The 19,787-nt window shown below is 49.2% G+C and overlaps 7 non-coding genes and 3 pseudogenes across 7 annotated transcripts; all 10 read right to left on the minus strand.

The window, feature by feature from the left end:
• Positions 1 to 4,710: 4,710 nt before the first annotated feature.
• Positions 4,711 to 4,901, minus strand: LOC131739177 (U2 spliceosomal RNA). The gene has a single exon (XR_009330344.1). It is a non-coding gene; the product is annotated as a U2 spliceosomal RNA (small nuclear RNA).
• Positions 4,902 to 5,496: 595 nt separating this feature from the next.
• On the minus strand, positions 5,497 to 5,687 carry LOC131739178 (U2 spliceosomal RNA). Its single transcript, XR_009330345.1, has one exon. It is a non-coding gene; the product is annotated as a U2 spliceosomal RNA (small nuclear RNA).
• Positions 5,688 to 6,250: 563 nt separating this feature from the next.
• Positions 6,251 to 6,441, minus strand: LOC131739179 (U2 spliceosomal RNA). Its single transcript, XR_009330346.1, has one exon. It is a non-coding gene; the product is annotated as a U2 spliceosomal RNA (small nuclear RNA).
• Positions 6,442 to 7,040: 599 nt separating this feature from the next.
• On the minus strand, positions 7,041 to 7,231 carry LOC131738233 (U2 spliceosomal RNA). Its single transcript, XR_009329797.1, has one exon. It is a non-coding gene; the product is annotated as a U2 spliceosomal RNA (small nuclear RNA).
• Positions 7,232 to 7,830: 599 nt separating this feature from the next.
• LOC131738775 (U2 spliceosomal RNA) lies at positions 7,831 to 7,985 on the minus strand (annotated as a pseudogene).
• A 6,727-nt stretch (positions 7,986 to 14,712) lies between these two features.
• Positions 14,713 to 14,829, minus strand: LOC131738875 (U2 spliceosomal RNA; annotated as a pseudogene).
• A 597-nt stretch (positions 14,830 to 15,426) lies between these two features.
• Positions 15,427 to 15,617, minus strand: LOC131739180 (U2 spliceosomal RNA). The gene has a single exon (XR_009330347.1). It is a non-coding gene; the product is annotated as a U2 spliceosomal RNA (small nuclear RNA).
• Positions 15,618 to 16,215: 598 nt separating this feature from the next.
• LOC131739181 (U2 spliceosomal RNA) lies at positions 16,216 to 16,406 on the minus strand. The gene has a single exon (XR_009330348.1). It is a non-coding gene; the product is annotated as a U2 spliceosomal RNA (small nuclear RNA).
• Positions 16,407 to 17,004: 598 nt separating this feature from the next.
• On the minus strand, positions 17,005 to 17,195 carry LOC131739182 (U2 spliceosomal RNA). Its single transcript, XR_009330349.1, has one exon. It is a non-coding gene; the product is annotated as a U2 spliceosomal RNA (small nuclear RNA).
• A 599-nt stretch (positions 17,196 to 17,794) lies between these two features.
• On the minus strand, positions 17,795 to 17,949 carry LOC131738663 (U2 spliceosomal RNA; annotated as a pseudogene).
• Between the last annotated feature and the right edge of the window lie 1,838 nt (positions 17,950 to 19,787).

The following is a 19,787-nucleotide window of genomic DNA, read 5'->3' on the forward strand; positions in this document are numbered from 1 at the left end:
TGCCATCTGGACCTGGCGTCTTACCGGTGTTCATGGTCTTAACCGCCTGGGTGAGCTCCTCCAGCGTGAGTTCTGGGTCCTTCTCCTCCTCCTCCTCGTCCCGCACTGAGTCAGGCTCCAACTGGCTCAGGAACCACTCTATCAGGGTGTCATCTGTAGCTTTGATGTTATACAGGTCCCTATAGAAGTTCTCTACCACTTTTTTCACTCCCTCACTATCCTCTACTATCCTCCCCCTGCTGTCGAGCATGGAGGACATCAAGTGCCGCTTCTCCCTCGTTTTCTGGAAGAAGAAGCGAGTACACTTTTCGTCTTCCTCCATTTTTTGCACTTTTGCATTGTGCATGACCTTTCGTTGTTCCTCACTACAAAGCACTGAAAGATCTAGCTTGGTCTGGGCTATCTCGTCGCTTACAGGGAACCCCCGAAGCTGAAGCAGGCTCAGACGCTGGAGGGCAGCATTCAGGTGTTTATATTTGGCCCTCCTTTCTTTTGCTTTCCTCTTGCCTGCTGCTATGAAATAACCCTTAGTTCTCATTTTGACCATCTCCCACCACTCTATAGGGGAGTTGAATAGGTCACGCAAAGTGGTCCACTCAACAAGCCTGCTCTTATAGGCTGCAGCTATGGAGGGGTCATCGAGTAAGGAAGTGTTTAATTTCCAAACCCCTGACCCCATCTGGGAGGTCTGAGGGACCTGCAATGTTACCTGCAGGAGCCTATGGTCAGAGAAGAAGACGGCCTGGGTGTCTACTGCCGTCTTCGTAAGGGAGCTGGTATGCAGGACGAGATCTATACGGGAGAAGGAGGTCCCAGATGAGCTCACCCAGGTAAAGGGAGGCACCAGGTCCTTACCTGCATCACACAGGGAGAAATCAAATATTACGGAGGACAAAACTCTACTAGAGCGGTCGTTGCGTGGCCTGCTCCGGTCTACGTCCCTCAGAGCACAATTGAAGTCACCTGACACGATGACGGGTACGTTCCCCAGCAGGAGTGGACGCAGCTGTGGAAAAAATTGAACTCTTTCGTTTTGGTTAGTGGGTGCGTAGACATTGACCAGTCTGAGGGGAGTGTTGTTGTATGTCACATCCACGCTCAGAATTCTACCAGGTTCTACCTCCCTGCTGCTGCGGGAGGTAATAAATGGGTTTTTAAACAGGATACCTACTCCGTCGGCTCTGGCTATGTTGGAGCCCGACCAGAAGGAGTCCCCCAGGGTCCAACTCTCCTTCAGGTCCCTATAATCAGGGCTCGACGAAATACCACACTCCTGCAGAAAGATGAGATCTGCTTTCAAGTTAGCTAGATAGTTTAGTACATCAAATCTTTTTTGTGTCTCCCTGATGCTCCTGACATTAACAGACACACATATCAGGGCCATCAGGGTAGCTAACAAGAAAAGGAGTCGCTGCGTCCACCCCATAGCGACTATGATTGGGAGGTCGGGACACTCTTCCTACTCTTAGCTCTACGCTTGCTTCGAGGGGGCTTGGGCTTATTTGCAACTCCCATCACCCCTGAGAAGGTACTCACTGCTGCCTCGTCCAAGAAGGCACCGTCTTTATATGCACAGTACGTGGAGTTGTTTGGGCTATTCAACTCCCCACAAGGTAAGTCTGGTGGAACTTGCTCAGGGCCCCTCGGAACGTGTGGGTCAGCTTTGTCCTGGGGGGGGGTTATGACAGACAGCATTCTTTGGCTGTTACCGTCTGTTGAGTTGGAGCTGTTAGCAGACTTCTGGCTTACCGCGTCCAGGGGTATTCCCATGTCCTCCAGTGCTGTATCTAGGAGGACCTCTAGGGGGCCCCTGGTTTTGCCCATACAAGGGAGGGGGTCAAGGATGCTTTGAAGGGAGGCCCTTCGCTTGAAGAGGGTCATTGCTACCGAGGTACTGCTGGTCAGGGAAGGTGTTGACCCCGACCTCTCCCTCGGTGCATTAGTGAACACCTCTTCTGCGAGGTGTGCTAGGGTTTGTGCCAACGACTGGGAAGGCTGGCTGGGGATGCCCTGGCTGGCTGCTACCTGCCCACTAGGCGGCAGTGTAGCCGTCCCACTCGCCTCCGTCTCTGCCTGCGAGGGCAAGACTGGGGACTTTGTGTGGACATTAGCTGGTTTTGGATCTATGGGGGCCACCTGCAACTTGCTGTCTTTGATCCTGATCTTCTTTCTTTTCCCCCCCTCGTCTCTACCCTTTCTTTTCCCCACCCTCTGCTGGTTCTTCACTCCCTTCCCCTCCTTCTCACTCTCACTTTCACTGTCGCTTTCGCTTTCCTCCCCCACGGACTCAATCCTTATGGCGTCATAACGAGAGCCGAGGGGGAGTGCTGGCGCTGAGAGGGCCCTACTCAGGGGGGGGCCGCTGCTGGGTCCGGGCTCCCTCCCTGCCTCGTGTTCTGCATCAGAGGAGCTACTGGAGGAGCTAGTGGAGTAGCTGTTGTACTCTCTCTCTGGGCTGGGGGAAGGGGTCCTCGTAAAACGGGACATGTCTCGGGGGCGGGGGGGTGAGGGGGGTGCTGGTGATGATGGTGGTGCTGGAGTCTGGGTCTTGGATACTGTTGGTGGTGATGTGGACTGATCTTTGTTACTTGCTCCCTCTTCCTGCTCAGGCCTAGGCTTGTTCGTATTTGCCTTGCTGGCTCTGGCCATGTTGGCATAGGAAGAGGGGCAGTCCTTAAACAGGTGCCCCTTCTTTCCACACAAATTGCACTGCCTCTCTTCTCTGCAGTGGCTGGTCTCGTGGGGGGCGCCGCAGTTCCTGCACTTGACTACAGTACATGCGGCCGCCAGGTGTCCTAATTCCCCACATTTCCTGCAGAGTTTTGGCATCCCATTATAGAATACCAGCCCTCTGTTGGGCCCTAACACTATGGAGTTTGGAATGTGGCGGACGCCTCCAATGCCCGATGGATCAACATTAAGGCGTACCAGCCACTTTCTGGCTCCTGTCCAAACCCCATCTTCATCTGTAATTTTCCTCCCTTCTGATGACACCCTCCCATAGCGGTTAAGCCATGTTGTAATATCATAGTCGCTAACAGCCTCATTGAAAAATTGGACAGTAACAACTTTCATTTCTCTGTCTGTCAGTGCATCCACACAAAATTCTTTGTATGGAGCGAGATATTTATTCTCCCCCCAAAAGGACCACATTTCTTGTAACTTTTGGGGGTTCCTAAAACTGACCTCAAACACTTCCTTAAGCCCTGGCAATTTCACCAAACAATTCAAGTCAGAAGGGGAAAAACCCATACCCCTCTGAAGAATGGTCCGGCTGAACTCCAGTCTCGTCAGTCCTGGTTCCGTTTCCTCTTGCTGGGTCCTTGTGAAGCGCACCGCATTGTGCCTCCTGGTCTCCTGGGTTGGCCGGAACGCCATCCTTCAGCTGGCTCCTCCGATTGGGGTGGGAGAAGCCTCTGGACGTCCGGGTTGTCTCTCTCTACGGAAAAGAAACAACGTAAGCAGCAAATCTGGGCAGTTGAAGGAACTATTACTTTAGTCCCTGAGGAGATGGTCGCCTCGCAAGAGGGACCCCCTCCCCAGGTGAACGGTGTCCTTCCCTGGCGGAGTAGGGGGCGCTGCTTGGCACCGAGACCACGTAGGAAGAATCGTGGCTGTGACGCCTCCTCGGGGTCCGGGGCCGCCCTCTGCTCCTCCCAGATGGCGCCCTCTGCTGGGCGCCTGCTGCTCTCTCAGTCTGGATCTCGATTACAATCAAGGGCTGGGGATGAGGTCGTCTAGGTCATCAAAGGGTCCTCAAAGGTCGTCTGGATGGTAGGTCCTCCTTCTCTCTAACTCCAGGAACGTCTGGAAAAGCCTGAAAAAGAAAAAAACTGGAACCGCCTGAAAAAGAAAAAACTGCTCTCAACAGTCAACAAAATCTTGAAAGACCCTCGGCCTGGATTGGGCAAGCCAAAACCAGACTGAGCATTAGTCTTCCAAAAAGTTGCCGAGCTGAAGAAAGCCAGTCAAAAATAAAAAAAAATTCTGTTCCTCCTCACCCGAACAAACCTCTCACAGACCCTCGGAGGGAGCGGGCAATGCCACTACCCTCTAAGCCTTAGTCTTAGAAAGATTTATTCGAACTGAAGAGAAGCCAGAGTCTTAGCCAAAAGGCCGAGAAGCGATGGCGACTTCGCCCTTGCCCGGGGCCCCCCAGCCCGGACGGCACAGGGGGATTCAAAGGTGGGTGCAAAATTTCAAGCACACGCAGACCCCAAAAAAACGGGCTGCTGCTTCCAGAGGGGAAATGTGCAATTTAAGCAGGAGAAAACAAAACAAAGCAAAAACACACACATAACACCAAAAACAAAACATAAACTGGCGGAGTGCGTCTTACAAATAGTCATGCCAAGCTGCTATGCTGTGCAAGGTGCCTTGGGTAACTACAACTGTGCCTCGCTGGCTGGCTGGCTTGCTAAGAAGGTCCTGGCATAGGGACATGTTCCACCACACTTGTCTGGTTAGCTGCATGCTCCCAGGAAACAACCTGCTGCTGTCTACATCATCACCACATGTGAATAAAAGAAAGAAAGACAGCAAGAAAGAAAGAGAGAAAGAAAGAGAGAAAGAGAGAAAGAAAGAGAGAAAGAAAAAAAAAGAAGTAAAACGGCGGGAAAACTTGCATCAACACTGGCACTCTCCCTCCAGCAGGGGTAGACAAAATGCTCACAGGAGAGATCCAGATCTGACTTTGACCAACGTTAGAGAAAGGTGTGCACCGTTCCCGGAGGTACTGCAATACCGGGCCGATGCGTGGAGTGGACGGAGCAAGCCCCTGTTCCATCTCCCGATTCCAAAAATCAATTTAATATATGGTCCCCTGATAGGGGACGTATCAGATATTAAACTGATAAGAACAGATACTACACTTGATCTTAGCCAAAAGGCCGAGAAGCGATGGCGACTTGGCCCTTGCCCGGGGCACCCCAGCCCGGACGGCACAGGGGGATTCAAAGGTGGGTGCAAAATTCCAAGCACAAGCAGACCCCCAAAAAACGGGCTGCTGCTTCCAGAGGGGAAATGTGCAATTTAAGCAGGAGAAAACAAAACAAAGCAAAAACACACACATAACACCAAAAACAAAACATAAACTGGCGGAGTGCGTCTTACAAATAGTCATGCCAAGCTGCTATGCTGTGCAAGGCGCCTTGGGTAACTACAACTGTGCCTCGCTGGCTGGCTGGCTTGCTAAGAAGGTCCTGGCATAGGGACATGTTCCACCACACTTGTCTGGTTAGCTGCATGCTCCCAGGAAACAACCTGCTGCTGTCTACATCATCACCACATGTGAATAAAAGAAAGAAAGACAGCAAGAAAGAAAGAGAGAAAGAAAGAGAGAAAGAGAGAAAGAGAGAAAGAAAGAAAGAGAGAAAGAAAAAAAAAAGAAGTAAAACGGCGGGAAAACTTGCATCAACACTGGCACTCTCCCTCCAGCAGGGGTAGACAAAATGCTCACAGGAGAGATCCAGATCTGACTTTGACCAACGTTAGAGAAAGGTGTGCACCGTTCCCGGAGGTACTGCAATACCGGGCCGATGCGTGGAGTGGACGGAGCAAGCCCCTGTTCCATCTCCCGATTCCAAAAATCAATTTAATATATGGTCCCCTGATAGGGGACGTATCAGATATTAAACTGATAAGAACAGATACTACACTTGATCTTAGCCAAAAGGCCGAGAAGCGATGGCGACTTGGCCCTTGCCCGGGGCCCCCCAGCCCGGACGGCACAGGGGGATTCAAAGGTGGGTGCAAAATTTCAAGCACAAGCAGACCCCAAAAAAACGGGCTGCTGCTTCCAGAGGGGAAATGTGCAATTTAAGCAGGAGGAAACAAAACAAAGCAAAAACACACACATAACACCAAAAACAAAACATAAACTGGCGGAGTGCGTCTTACAAATAGTCATGCCAAGCTGTGCCTCGCTGGCTGGCTGGCTTGCTAAGAAGGTCCTGGCATAGGGACATGTTCCACCACACTTGTCTGGTTAGCTGCTAGCTCCCAGGAAACAACCTGCTGCTGTCTACATCATCACCACATGTGAATAAAAGAAAGAAAGACAGCAAGAAAGAAAGAGAGAAAGAAAGAGAGAAAGAGAGAAAGAAAGAGAGAAAGAAAGAAAGAGAGAAAGAAAAAAAAAAGAAGTAAAAAGACGGGAAAACTTGCATCAACACTGGCACTCTCCCTCCAGCAGGGGTAGACAAAATGCTCACAGGAGAGATCCAGATCTGACTTTGACCAACGTTAGAGAAAGGTGTGCACCGTTCCCGGAGGTACTGCAATACCGGGCCGATGCGTGGAGTGGACGGAGCAAGCCCCTGTTCCATCTCCCGATTCCAAAAATCAATTTAATATATGGTCCCCTGATAGGGGACGTATCAGATATTAAACTGATAAGAACAGATACTACACTTGATCTTAGCCAAAAGGCCGAGAAGCGATGGCGACTTGGCCCTTGCCCGGGGCCCCCCAGCCCGGATGGCACAGGGGGATTCAAAGGTGGGTGCAAAATTTCAAGCACAAGCAGACCCCAAAAAAACGGGCTGCTGCTTCCAGAGGGGAAATGTGCAATTTAAGCAGGAGAAAACAAAACAAAGCAAAAACACACACATAACACCAAAAACAAAACATAAACTGGCGGAGTGCGTCTTACAAATAGTCATGCCAAGCTGCTATGCTGTGCAAGGTGCCTTGGGTAACTACAACTGTGCCTCGCTGGCTGGCTGGCTTGCTAAGAAGGTCCTGGCATAGGGACATGTTCCACCACACTTGTCTGGTTAGCTGCATGCTCCCAGGAAACAACCTGCTGCTGTCTACATCATCACCACATGTGAATAAAAGAAAGAAAGACAGCAAGAAAGAAAGAGAGAAAGAAAGAGAGAAAGAGAGAAAGAAAGAGAGAAAGAAAGAAAGAGAGAAAGAAAAAAAAAAGAAGTAAAACGGCGGGAAAACTTGCATCAACACTGGCACTCTCCCTCCAGCAGGGGTAGACAAAATGCTCACAGGAGAGATCCAGATCTGACTTTGACCAACGTTAGAGAAAGGTGTGCACCGTTCCTGGAGGTACTGCAATACCGGGCCGATGCGTGGAGTGGACGGAGCAAGCCCCTGTTCCATCTCCCGATTCCAAAAATCAATTTAATATATGGTCCCCTGATAGGGGACGTATCAGATATTAAACTGATAAGAACAGATACTACACTTGATCTTAGCCAAAAGGCCGAGAAGCGATGGCGACTTGGCCCTTGCCCGGGGCCCCCCAGCCCGGACGGCACAGGGGGATTCAAAGGTGGGTGCAAAATTCCAAGCACAAGCAGACCCCAAAAAAACGGGCTGCTGCTTCCAGAGGGGAAATGTGCAATTTAAGCAGGAGAAAACAAAACAAAGCAAAAACACACACATAACACCAAAAACAAAACATAAACTGGCGGAGTGCGTCTTACAAATAGTCATGCCAAGCTGCTATGCTGTGCAAGGTGCCTTGGGTAACTACAACTGTGCCTCGCTGGCTGGCTGGCTTGCTAAGAAGGTCCTGGCATAGGGACATGTTCCACCACACTTGTCTGGTTAGCTGCATGCTCCCAGGAAACAACCTGCTGCTGTCTACATCATCACCACATGTGAATAAAAGAAAGAAAGACAGCAAGAAAGAAAGAGAGAAAGAAAGAGAGAAAGAGAGAAAGAAAGAGAGAAAGAAAGAAAGAGAGAAAGAAAAAAAAAAGAAGTAAAACGGCGGGAAAACTTGCATCAACACTGGCACTCTCCCTCCAGCAGGGGTAGACAAAATGCTCACAGGAGAGATCCAGATCTGACTTTGACCAACGTTAGAGAAAGGTGTGCACCATTCCCGGAGGTACTGCAATACCGGGCCGATGCGTGGAGTGGACTGAGCAAGCCCCTGTTCCATCTCCCGATTCCAAAAATCAATTTAATATATGGTCCCCTGATAGGGGACGTATCAGATATTAATACTCTTTTATTGAGATTTTACATTTTTTACATTTACACCCATTCGTTTTTTTCATTCATTTTACATTTCTTTTAAAGATGACATTCATGCATACAGACATACATTTTGTTTTAAAAGCATTTAAAACACATTTAAAAACACCAAGACAATTGTGCTTTATACATGGTTAAAACAGACACAGATTAAAATCGACATGAAAAAAACCTGTGCTGCTTTAAAAGTGACTGGAAAAAAAGAACCATCTATAAAAAACCAGTGCTTGTGAGGGCCGGGGAGTGCTCTCTAAAAAGGTTCAAAAGTGAACATAAAACTATATTACTAAAACAGGGACAGGGGAAAAGGGACAGTGTATAAAACAGTGAGTTAAAATTCTAAAATTTTAAAACACTTAAAATGTAACTTTTAATAGTTTACATTAAAAATCTTAAAGATACATAAAACAAAACAAAACAAAATCAAATAAAACATTCAAATTAAATCAAAGGTCCATAAAACTGAAACAAAAAGACTACATAAAACCAGGGCACCGTTGAAAAACGGTCATGCCAGCTAAAAAGGGCGGAATGCTGGCATGACAAAATAAATAAAAGGCTTAGCGGTGCCCCGTAGTCCCGCTCCTAGGAGCTAGCGGTTCCAGTTTTTTCCTTTATTCCATCTTCACGTCCTGAAGTCCGGCGATCCTCCACTCCGCGCAGGCCTTGTCCTTCCCGAGGGTCCGGATGTCCAGAATTACAAAGTCCTTGATAAGAGTTTGTGCCCTTCTGGTCGTGGTGATAGTGTCTAGCTCCTGCTTGTGATAGACACAGACGTTACGGCCTTCCCACAGGATCTGCTTGACAACATTGATGACACGCCAAACGCACTTAGCTGTGCTGGTAGTGATTCCTCCCGCAGGCCCATAGAGCACAGTCTCAGCGGTCATCTTGGCCGTGTCAGCAAACCTGTTTAGGAAGACAGAGACAGAGAGCCAGACACTGCCAGCCACATCACACTCCCAGAAGATATGGGCTGGTGTTTCTCTCTTGCGGCACTTTGCATAGGGGCATGTTTCTACTTGGGCTAGTCCCCTCCTGAACATGAACGCTCGAGTGGGGAGTGCACTGTGGACGGTGTTCCATGCTATATCCTTCTGGACATTACTGAGGCAGCTGTGAGACACATTCTCCCAGATTTTTTGGCTTTGGGTGAGGGAGAAAGTAGCTACTTTTTCAATTTCCTGGGAACCGGCAAGATATTTAGTTACAGCCTTGTATTCCCAGGAGGCCAATTTTGCTTTATCTAAGCCCAATTTATATATAGTGTCCCTTAAGGTTCTATAATACAATGGGGGGTCCCAGGAGTACGGCACGGTGTTATCAATAGTGCAGAGGCCCAAGGCCCTGAGACAGGTGGCAAAATAGAAACGATTCATGTAACATACCTTCCTGTCCAGGGCCTGGATGTTCTTGATAGTTTGCGTGAGCCCCTGCACTCGGGTGAGCTGCACAACGTCCGGGACCCCCTTACCTCCCTTCTTGTCGGCTTTACTCAGAGTGGCTCGCTTTACCCTCTCCATCTTGCTGCCCCAGATAAAGCGGTGGATAATGCGGTCCACCACTTTTTTGGTGGTCCTGTCTGGGGGAAAGATTTTTCCTACATAAGAGAGGATGGGGAACAGTATAGACTTGGTTATTAATACTCTACCCGTCATTGTTAAGGATCTTGTGCTCCATCCGCCAATCTTTTTACGGACCTGGTTAATGGCCGCCGTCCAGCTCTGGGCCCCCGAGCTATTGTTCTCGAAAATGAGGCCCAGAATCTTGATTTTGTCCTTTTTGACAGGGTACATGTCCGACAGTTCCCTATCTACCTGCCAATTTTTAGACACGTAGACTTCGCTCTTGGACTTATTAATCACTGCCCCGGTCGCCGTGCAGTACTTCTCAAGGATATTACTAATCCGAGGTACCGACGATGTGTTGGTGCAAATGAGTGACACATCGTCCATATATGCTGTTGTTTTGACCTGGACCCCGTTGGATCCAGGCAGCTGGAAACCAGTTATATTGGTATCCCTACGAATTGCCTGCAGGAGGGGTTCAATGCACACGACATATAGCAGTGGGGATAGTGGGCAACCCTGTCTGACCCCTGACTGGATAGATATTTTACCAGTCAGGTGCCTGTTCACCAAGACTCGGGTACTAATGTTTGTATAGATGGTTTTAACCCACCCCCTAAGTCCAGGAGCGAATTTCATCTGGTCCATCACTTTGTACATATATTCATGGCTTACCCTATCGAACACCTTCTCCTGGTCAAGGTTGAACAGGCAGAGGGGATGGTTCCGTTCTCTAGAATAAGCCAGAATGTCCCTTGTTAACATTAAAATATCCGTGATGGACCTCCCTGGGACGCCACAAGCCTGGTCGGGGCCAATGACCAAAGGGAGGTGTACTTGTAGCCGGAGCATCAGAGCTTTGGCTAGTATCTTGTAATCCACGCAAAGGAGGCTGATTGGGCGCCAATTCCGTAGATCTTTAACTTCCCCTTTCTTATGAAGGAGAGTAATTACACTCTCCCGCATAGAAGGGCCCAACCGCTTCTCCCTGTAGACCGCTCTGTAGACCTCCGCTAAATGGACTTTTAGTGTGTCCCAAAAAAGATGATAATACTCACCCGGGATGCCATCTGGACCTGGCGTCTTACCGGTGTTCATGGTCTTAACCGCCTGGGTGAGCTCCTCCAGCGTGAGTTCTGGGTCCTTCTCCTCCTCCTCGTCGTCCCGCACTGAGTCAGGCTCCAACTGGCTCAGGAACCACTCTATCAGGGTGTCATCTGTAGCTTTGATGTTATACAGGTCCCTATAGAAGTTCTCTACCACTTTTTTCACTCCCTCACTATCCTCTACTATCCTCCCCCTGCTGTCGAGCATGGAGGACATCAAGTGCCGCTTCTCCCTCGTTTTCTGGAAGAAGAAGCGAGTACACTTTTCGTCTTCCTCCATTTTTTGCACTTTTGCATTGTGCATGACCTTTCGTTGTTCCTCCCTACAAAGCACTGAAAGATCTAGCTTGGTCTGGGCTATCTCGTCGCTTACAGGGAACCCCCGAAGCTGAAGCAGGCTCAGACGCTGGAGGGCAGCATTCAGGTGTTTATATTTGGCCCTCCTTTCTTTTGCTTTCCTCTTGCCTGCTGCTATGAAATAACCCTTAGTTCTGATTTTGACCATCTCCCACCACTCTATAGGGGAGTTGAATAGGTCACGCAAAGTGGTCCACTCAACAAGCCTGCTCTTATAGGCTGCAGCTATGGAGGGGTCATCGAGTAAGGAGGTGTTTAATTTCCAAACCCCTGACCCCATCTGGGAGGTCTGAGGGACCTGCAATGTTACCTGCAGGAGCCTATGGTCAGAGAAGAAGACGGCCTGGGTGTCTACTTCCGTCTTCGTAAGGGAGCTGGTATGCAGGACGAGATCTATACGGGAGAAGGAGGTCCCAGATGAGCTCACCCAGGTAAAGGGAGGCACCAGGTCCTTACCTGCATCACACAGGGAGAAATCAGATATTACGGAGGACAAGACTCTACTAGAGCGGTCGTTGCGTGGCCTGCTCCGGTCTACGTCCCTCAGAGCACAATTGAAGTCACCTGACACGATGACGGGTACGTTCCCCAGCAGGAGTGGACGCAGCTGTGGAAAAAATTGAACTCTTTCGTTTTGGTTAGTGGGTGCGTAGACATTGACCAGTCTGAGGGGAGTGTTGTTGTATGTCACATCCACGCTCAGAATTCTACCAGGTTCTACCTCCCTGCTGCTGCGGGAGGTAATAAATGGGTTTTTAAACAGGATACCTACTCCGTCGGCTCTGGCTATGTTGGAGCCCGACCAGAAGGAGTCCCCCAGGGTCCAACTCTCCTTCAGGTCCCTATAATCAGGGCTCGACGAAATACCACACTCCTGCAGAAAGATGAGATCTGCTTTCAAGTTAGCTAGATAGTTTAGTACATCAAATCTTTTTTGTGTCTCCCTGATGCTCCTGACATTAACAGACACACATATCAGGGCCATCAGGGTAGCTAACAAGAAAAGGAGTCGCTGCGTCCACCCCATAGCGACTATGATTGGGAGGTCGGGACACTCTTCCTACTCTTAGCTCTACGCTTGCTTCGAGGGGGCTTGGGCTTATTTGCAACTCCCATCACCCCTGAGAAGGTACTCACTGCTGCCTCGTCCAAGAAGGCACCGTCTTTATATGCACAGTACGTGGAGTTGTTGGGGCTATTCAACTCCCCACAAGGTAAGTCTGGTGGAACTTGCTCAGGGCCCCTCGGAACGTGTGGGTCAGCTTTGTCCTGGGGGGGGGTTATGACAGACAGCATTCTTTGGCTGTTACCGTCTGTTGAATTGGAGCTGTTAGCAGACTTCTGGCTTACCGCGTCCAGGGGTATTCCCATGTCCTCCAGTGCTGTATCTAGGAGGACCTCTAGGGGGCCCCTGGTTTTGCCCATACAAGGGAGGGGGTCAAGGATGCTTTGAAGGGAGGCCCTTCGCTTGAAGAGGGTCATTGCTACCGAGGTACTGCTGGTCAGGGAAGGTGTTGACCCCGACCTCTCCCTCGGTGCATTAGTGAACACCTCTTCTGCGAGGTGTGCTAGGGTTTGTGCCAACGACTGGGAAGGCTGGCTGGGGATGCCCTGGCTGGCTGCTACCTGCCCACTAGGCGGCAGTGTAGCCGTCCCACTCGCCTCCGTCTCTGCCTGCGAGGGCAAGACTGGGGACTTTGTGTGGACATTATCTGGTTTTGGATCTATGGGGGCCACCTGCAACTTGCTGTCTTTGATCTTGGTCTTCTTTCTTTTCCCCCCCTCGTCTCTACCCTTTCTTTTCCCCACCCTCTGCTGGTTCTTCACTCCCTTCCCCTCCTTCTCACTCTCACTTTCACTGTCGCTTTCGCTTTCCTCCCCCACGGACTCAATCCTTATGGCGTCATAACGAGAGCCGAGGGGGTGTGCTGGCGCTGAGAGGGCCCTACTCAGGGGGGGGCCGCTGCTGGGTCCGGGCTCCCTCCCTGCCTCGTGTTCTGTATCAGAGGAGCTACTGGAGGAGCTAGTGGAGTAGCTGTTGTACTCTCTCTCTGGGCTGGGGGAAGGGGTCCTCGTAAAACGGGACATGTCTCGGGGGCGGGGGGGTGAGGGGGGTGCTGGTGATGATGGTGGTGCTGGAGTCTGGGTTTTGGATACTGTTGGTGGTGATGTGGACTGATCTTTGTTACTTGCTCCCTCTTCCTGCTCAGGCCTAGGCTTGTTCGTATTTGCCTTGCTGGCTCTGGCCATGTTGGCATAGGAAGAGGGGCAGTCCTTAAACAGGTGCCCCTTCTTTCCACACAAATTGCACTGCCTCTCTTCTCTGCAGTGGCTGGTCTCGTGGGGGGCGCCGCAGTTCCTGCACTTGACTACAGTACATGCGGCCGCCAGGTGTCCTAATTCCCCACATTTCCTGCAGAGTTTTGGCATCCCATTATAGAATACCAGCCCTCTGTTGGGCCCTAACACTATGGAGTTTGGAATGTGGCGGACGCCTCCAATGCCCGATGGATCAACATTGAGGCGTACCAGCCACTTTCTGGCTCCTGTCCAAACCCCATCTTCATCTGTAATTTTCCTCCCTTCTGATGACACCCTCCCATAGCGGTTAAGCCATGTTGTAATATCATAGTCGCTAACAGCCTCATTGAAAAATTGGACAGTAACAACTTTCATTTCTCTGTCTGTCAGTGCATCCACACAAAATTCTTTGTATGGAGCGAGATATTTATTCTCCCCCCAAAAGGACCACATTTCTTGTAACTTTTGGGGGTTCCTAAAACTGACCTCAAACACTTCCTTAAGCCCTGGCAATTTCACCAAACAATTCAAGTCAGAAGGGGAAAAACCCATACCCCTCTGAAGAATGGTCCGGCTGAACTCCAGTCTCGTCAGTCCTGGTTCCGTTTCCTCTTGCTGGGTCCTTGTGAAGCGCACTGCATTGTGCCTCCTGGTCTCCTGGGTTGGCCGGAACGCCATCCTTCAGCTGGCTCCTCCGATTGGGGTGGGAGAAGCCTCTGGACGTCCGGGTTGTCTCTCTCTACGGAAAAGAGACAACGTAAGCAGCAAATCTGGGCAGTTGAAGGAACTATTACTTTAGTCCCTGAGGAGATGGTCGCCTCGCAAGAGGGACCCCCTCCCCAGGTGAACGGTGTCCTTCCCTGGCGGAGTAGGGGGCGCTGCTTGGCACTGAGACCACGTAGGAAGAATCGTGGCTGTGACGCCTCCTCGGGGTCCGGGGCCGCCCTCTGCTCCTCCCAGATGGCGCCCTCTGCTGGGCGCCTGCTGCTCTCTCAGTCTGGATCTCGATTACAATCAAGGGCTGGGGATGAGGTCGTCTAGGTCATCAAAGGGTCCTCAAAGGTCGTCTGGATGGTAGGTCCTCCTTCTCTCTAACTCCAGGAACGTCTGGAAAAGCCGGAACCACCTGAAAAAGAAAAAAACTGGAACTGCCTGAAAAAGAAAAAACTGCTCTCAACAGTCAACAAAATCTTGAAAGACCCTCGGCCTGGATTGGGCAAGCCAAAACCAGACTGAGCATTAGTCTTCCAAAAAGTTGCCGAGCTGAAGAAAGCCAGTCAAAAATAAAAAAAAATTCTGTTCCTCCTCACCCGAACAAACCTCTCACAGACCCTCGGAGGGAGCGGGCAATGCCACTACCCTCTAAGCCTTAGTCTTAGAAAGATTTATTCGAACTGAAGAGAAGCCAGAGTGATATTAAGATATTAGATATTAAACTGATCAACTGATAAGAACAGATACTACACTTGATCTTAGCCAAAAGGCCGAGTAGCGATGGCGACTTGGCCCTTGCCCGGGGCCCCCCAGCCCGGACGGCACAGGGGGATTCAAAGGTGGGTGCAAAATTCCAAGCACAAGCAGACCCCAAAAAACAGGCTGCTGCTTCCAGAGGGGAAATGTGCAATTTAAGCAGGAGGAAACAAAACAAAGCAATAACACACACATAACACCAAAAACAAAACATAAACTGGCAGAGTGCGTCTTACAAATAGTCATGCCAAGCTGCTATGCTGTGCAAGGTGCCTTGGGTAACTACAACTGTGCCTCGCTGGCTGGCTGGCTTGCTAAGAAGGTCCTGGCATAGGGACATGTTCCACCACACTTGTCTGGTTAGCTGCATGCTCCCAGGAAACAACCTGCTGCTGTCTACATCATCACCACATGTGAATAAAAGAAAGAAAGACAGCAAGAAAGAAAGAGAGAAAGAAAGAGAGAAAGAGAGAAAGAAAGAGAGAAAGAAAGAAAGAGAGAAAGAAAAAAAAAGAAGTAAAACGGCGGGAAAACTTGCATCAACACTGGCACTCTCCCTCCAGCAGGGGTAGACAAAATGCTCACAGGAGAGATCCAGATCTGACTTTGACCAACGTTAGAGAAAGGTGTGCACCGTTCCCGGAGGTACTGCAATACCGGGCCGATGCGTGGAGTGGACGGAGCAAGCCCCTGTTCCATCTCCCGATTCCAAAAATCAATTTAATATATGGTCCCCTGATAGGGGACGTATCAGATATTAAACTGATAAGAACAGATACTACACTTGATCTTAGCCAAAAGGCCGAGAAGCGATGGCGACTTGGCCCTTGCCCGGGGCCCCCCAGCCCGGACGGCACAGGGGGATTCAAAGGTGGGTGCAAAATTCCAAGCACAAGCAGACCCCAAAAAAACGGGCTGCTGCTTCCAGAGGGGAAATGTGCAATTTAAGCAGGAGAAAACAAAACAAAGCAAAAACACACACATAACACCAAAAACAAAACATAAACTGGCGGAGTGCGTCTTACAAATAGTCATGCCAAGCTGCTATGCTGTGCAAGGTGCCTTGGGTAACTACAACTGTGCCTCGCTGGCTGGCTGGCTTGCTAAGAAGGTCCTGGCATAGGGACATGTTCCACCACACTTGTCTGGTTAGCTGCATGCTCCCAGGAAACAACCTGCTGCTGTCTACATCATCACCACATGTGAATAAAAGAAAGAAAGACAGCAAGAAAGAAAGAGAGAAAGAAAGAGAGAAAGAGAGAAAGAAAGAGAGAAAGAAAGAAAGAGAGAAAAAAAAAAAAAGAAGTAAAACGTTGGGAAAACTTGCATCAACACTGGCACTCTCCCTCCAGCAGGGGTAGACAAAATGCTCACAGGAGAGATCCAGATCTGACTTTGACCAACGTTAGAGAAAGGTGTGCACCGTTCCCGGAGGTACTGCAATACCGGGCCGATGCGTGGAGTGGACGGAGCAAGCCCCTGTTCCATCTCCCGATTCCAAAAATCAATTTAATATATGGTCCCCTGATAGGGGACGTATCAGATATTAAACTGATAAGAACAGATACTACACTTGATCTTAGCCAAAAGGCCGAGAAGCGATGGCGACTTGGCCCTTGCCCGGGGCCCCCCAGCCCGGACGGCACAGGGGGATTCAAAGGTGGGTGCAAAATTTCAAGCACAAACAGACCCCAAAAAAATGGGCTGCTGCTTCCAGAGGGGAAATGTGCAATTTAAGCAGGAGAAAACAAAACAAAGCAAAAACACACACATAACACCAAAAACAAAACATAAACTGGCGGAGTGCGTCTTACAAATAGTCATGCCAAGCTGCTATGCTGTGCAAGGTGCCTTTGGTAACTACAACTGTGCCTCGCTGGCTGGCTGGCTTGCTAAGAAGGTCCTGGCATAGGGACATGTTCCACCACACTTGTCTGGTTAGCTGCATGCTCCCAGGAAACAACCTGCTGCTGTCTACATCATCACCACATGTGAATAAAAGAAAGAAAGACAGCAAGAAAGAAAGAGAGAAAGAAAGAGAGAAAGAGAGAAAGAAAGAGAGAAAGAAAGAAAGAGAGAAAGAAAAAAAAAGAAGTAAAACGGCGGGAAAACTTGCATCAACACTGGCACTCTCCCTCCAGCAGGGGTAGACAAAATGCTCACAGGAGAGATCCAGATCTGACTTTGACCAACGTTAGAGAAAGGTGTGCACCGTTCCCGGAGGTACTGCAATACCGGGCCGATGCGTGGAGTGGACGGAGCAAGCCCCTGTTCCATCTCCCGATTCCAAAAATCAATTTAATATATGGTCCCCTGATAGGGGACGTATCAGATATTAAACTGATAAGAACAGATACTACACTTGATCTTAGCCAAAAGGCCGAGAAGCGATGGCGACTTGGCCCTTGCCCGGGGCCCCCCAGCCCGGACGGCACAGGGGGATTCAAAGGTGGGTGCAAAATTCCAAGCACAAGCAGACCCCCAAAAAACGGGCTGCTGCTTCCAGAGGGGAAATGTGCAATTTAAGCAGGAGAAAACAAAACAAAGCAAAAACACACACATAACACCAAAAACAAAACATAAACTGGCGGAGTGCGTCTTACAAATAGTCATGCCAAGCTGCTATGCTGTGCAAGGTGCCTTGGGTAACTACAACTGTGCCTCGCTGGCTGGCTGGCTTGCTAAGAAGGTCCTGGCATAGGGACATGTTCCACCACACTTGTCTGGTTAGCTGCATGCTCCCAGGAAACAACCTGCTGCTGTCTACATCATCACCACATGTGAATAAAAGAAAGAAAGACAGCAAGAAAGAAAGAGAGAAAGAAAGAGAGAAAGAGAGAAAGAAAGAGAGAAAGAAAGAAAGAGAGAAAGAAAAAAAAAAGAAGTAAAACGGCGGGAAAACTTGCATCAACACTGGCACTCTCCCTCCAGCAGGGGTAGACAAAATGCTCACAGGAGAGATCCAGATCTGACTTTGACCAACGTTAGAGAAAGGTGTGCACCGTTCCCGGAGGTACTGCAATACCGGGCCGATGCGTGGAGTGGACGGAGCAAGCCCCTGTTCCATCTCCCGATTCCAAAAATCAATTTAATATATGGTCCCCTGATAGGGGACGTATCAGATATTAATACTCTTTTATTGAGATTTTACATTTTTTACATTTACACCCATTCGTTTTTTCATTCATTTTACATTTCTTTTAAAGATGACATTCATGCATACAGACATACATTTTGTTTTAAAAGCATTTAAAATACATTTAAAAACACCAAGACAATTGTGCTTTGTACATGGTTAAAACAGACACAGATTAAAATCAACATGAAAAAAACCTGTGCTGTTTTAAAAGTGACTGGAAAAAAAGAACCATCTATAAAAAACCAGTGCTTGTGAGGGCCGGGGAGTGCTCTCTAAAAAAGTGAACATAAACCTAGATCTAAAACAGGGACAGGGGAAAAGGGACAGTGTATAAACAGTGAGTTAAAATTCTAAAATTTTAAAACACTTAAAATGTAACTTTTAATAGTTTACATTAAAAATCTTAAAGATACATAAAACAAAACAAAACAAAATCAAATAAAACATTCAAATTAAATCAAAGGTCCATAAAACTGAAACAAAAAGACTACATAAAACCAGGGCACCGTTAAAAAGGGCGGAATGCTGGCATGACAAAATAAATAAAAGGCTTAGCGGTGCCCCGTAGTCCCGCTCCTAGGAGCTAGCGGTTCCAGTTTTTTCCTTTATTCCATCTTCACGTCCTGAAGTCCGGCGATCCTCCACTCCGCGCAGGCCTTGTCCTTCCCGAGGGTCCGGATGTCCAGAATTACAAAGTCCTTGATAAGAGTTTGTGCCCTTCTGGTCGTGGTGATAGTGTCTAGCTCCTGCTTGTGATAGACACAGACGTTACGGCCTTCCCACAGGATCTGCTTGACAACATTGATGACACGCCAAACGCACTTAGCTGTGCTGGTAGTGATTCCTCCCGCAGGCCCATAGAGCACAGTCTCAGCGGTCATCTTGGCCGTGTCAGCAAACCTGTTTAGGAAGACAGAGACAGAGAGCCAGACACTGCCAGCCACATCACACTCCCAGAAGATATGGGCTGGTGTTTCTCTCTTGCGGCACTTTGCATAGGGGCATGTTTCTACTTGGGCTAGTCCCCTCCTGAACATGAACGCTCGAGTGGGGAGTGCACTGTGGACGGTGTTCCATGCTATATCCTTCTGGACATTACTGAGGCAGCTGTGAGACACATTCTCCCAGATTTTTTGGCTTTGGGTGAGGGAGAAAGTAGCTACTTTTTCAATTTCCTGGGAACCGGCAAGATATTTAGTTACAGCCTTGTATTCCCAGGAGGCCAATTTTGCTTTATCTAAGCCCAATTTATATATAGTGTCCCTTAAGGTTCTATAATACAATGGGGGGTCCCAGGAGTACGGCACGGTGTTATCAATAGTGCAGAGGCCCAAGGCCCTGAGACAGGTGGCAAAATAGAAACGATTCATGTAACATACCTTCCTGTCCAGGGCCTGGATGTTCTTGATAGTTTGCGTGAGCCCCTGCACTCGGGTGAGCTGCACAACGTCCGGGACCCCCTTACCTCCCTTCTTGTCGGCTTTACTCAGAGTGGCTCGTTTTACCCTCTCCATCTTGCTGCCCCAGATAAAGCGGTGGATAATGCGGTCCACCACTTTTTTGGTGGTCCTGTCTGGGGGAAAGATTTTTCCTACATAAGAGAGGATGGGGAACAGTATAGACTTGGTTATTAATACTCTACCCGTCATTGTTAAGGATCTTGTGCTCCATCCGCCAATCTTTTTATGGACCTGGTTAATGGCCGCCGTCCAGCTCTGGGCCCCCGAGCTATTGTTCTCGAAAATGAGGCCCAGAATCTTGATTTTGTCCTTTTTGACAGGGTACATGTCCGACAGTTCCCTATCTACCTGCCAATTTTTAGACACGTAGACTTCGCTCTTGGAC

This window comes from Acipenser ruthenus, chromosome 10 (genome assembly GCF_902713425.1).
Source record: "Acipenser ruthenus chromosome 10, fAciRut3.2 maternal haplotype, whole genome shotgun sequence".
NCBI classification, from domain to species: domain Eukaryota; kingdom Metazoa; phylum Chordata; class Actinopteri; order Acipenseriformes; family Acipenseridae; genus Acipenser; species Acipenser ruthenus.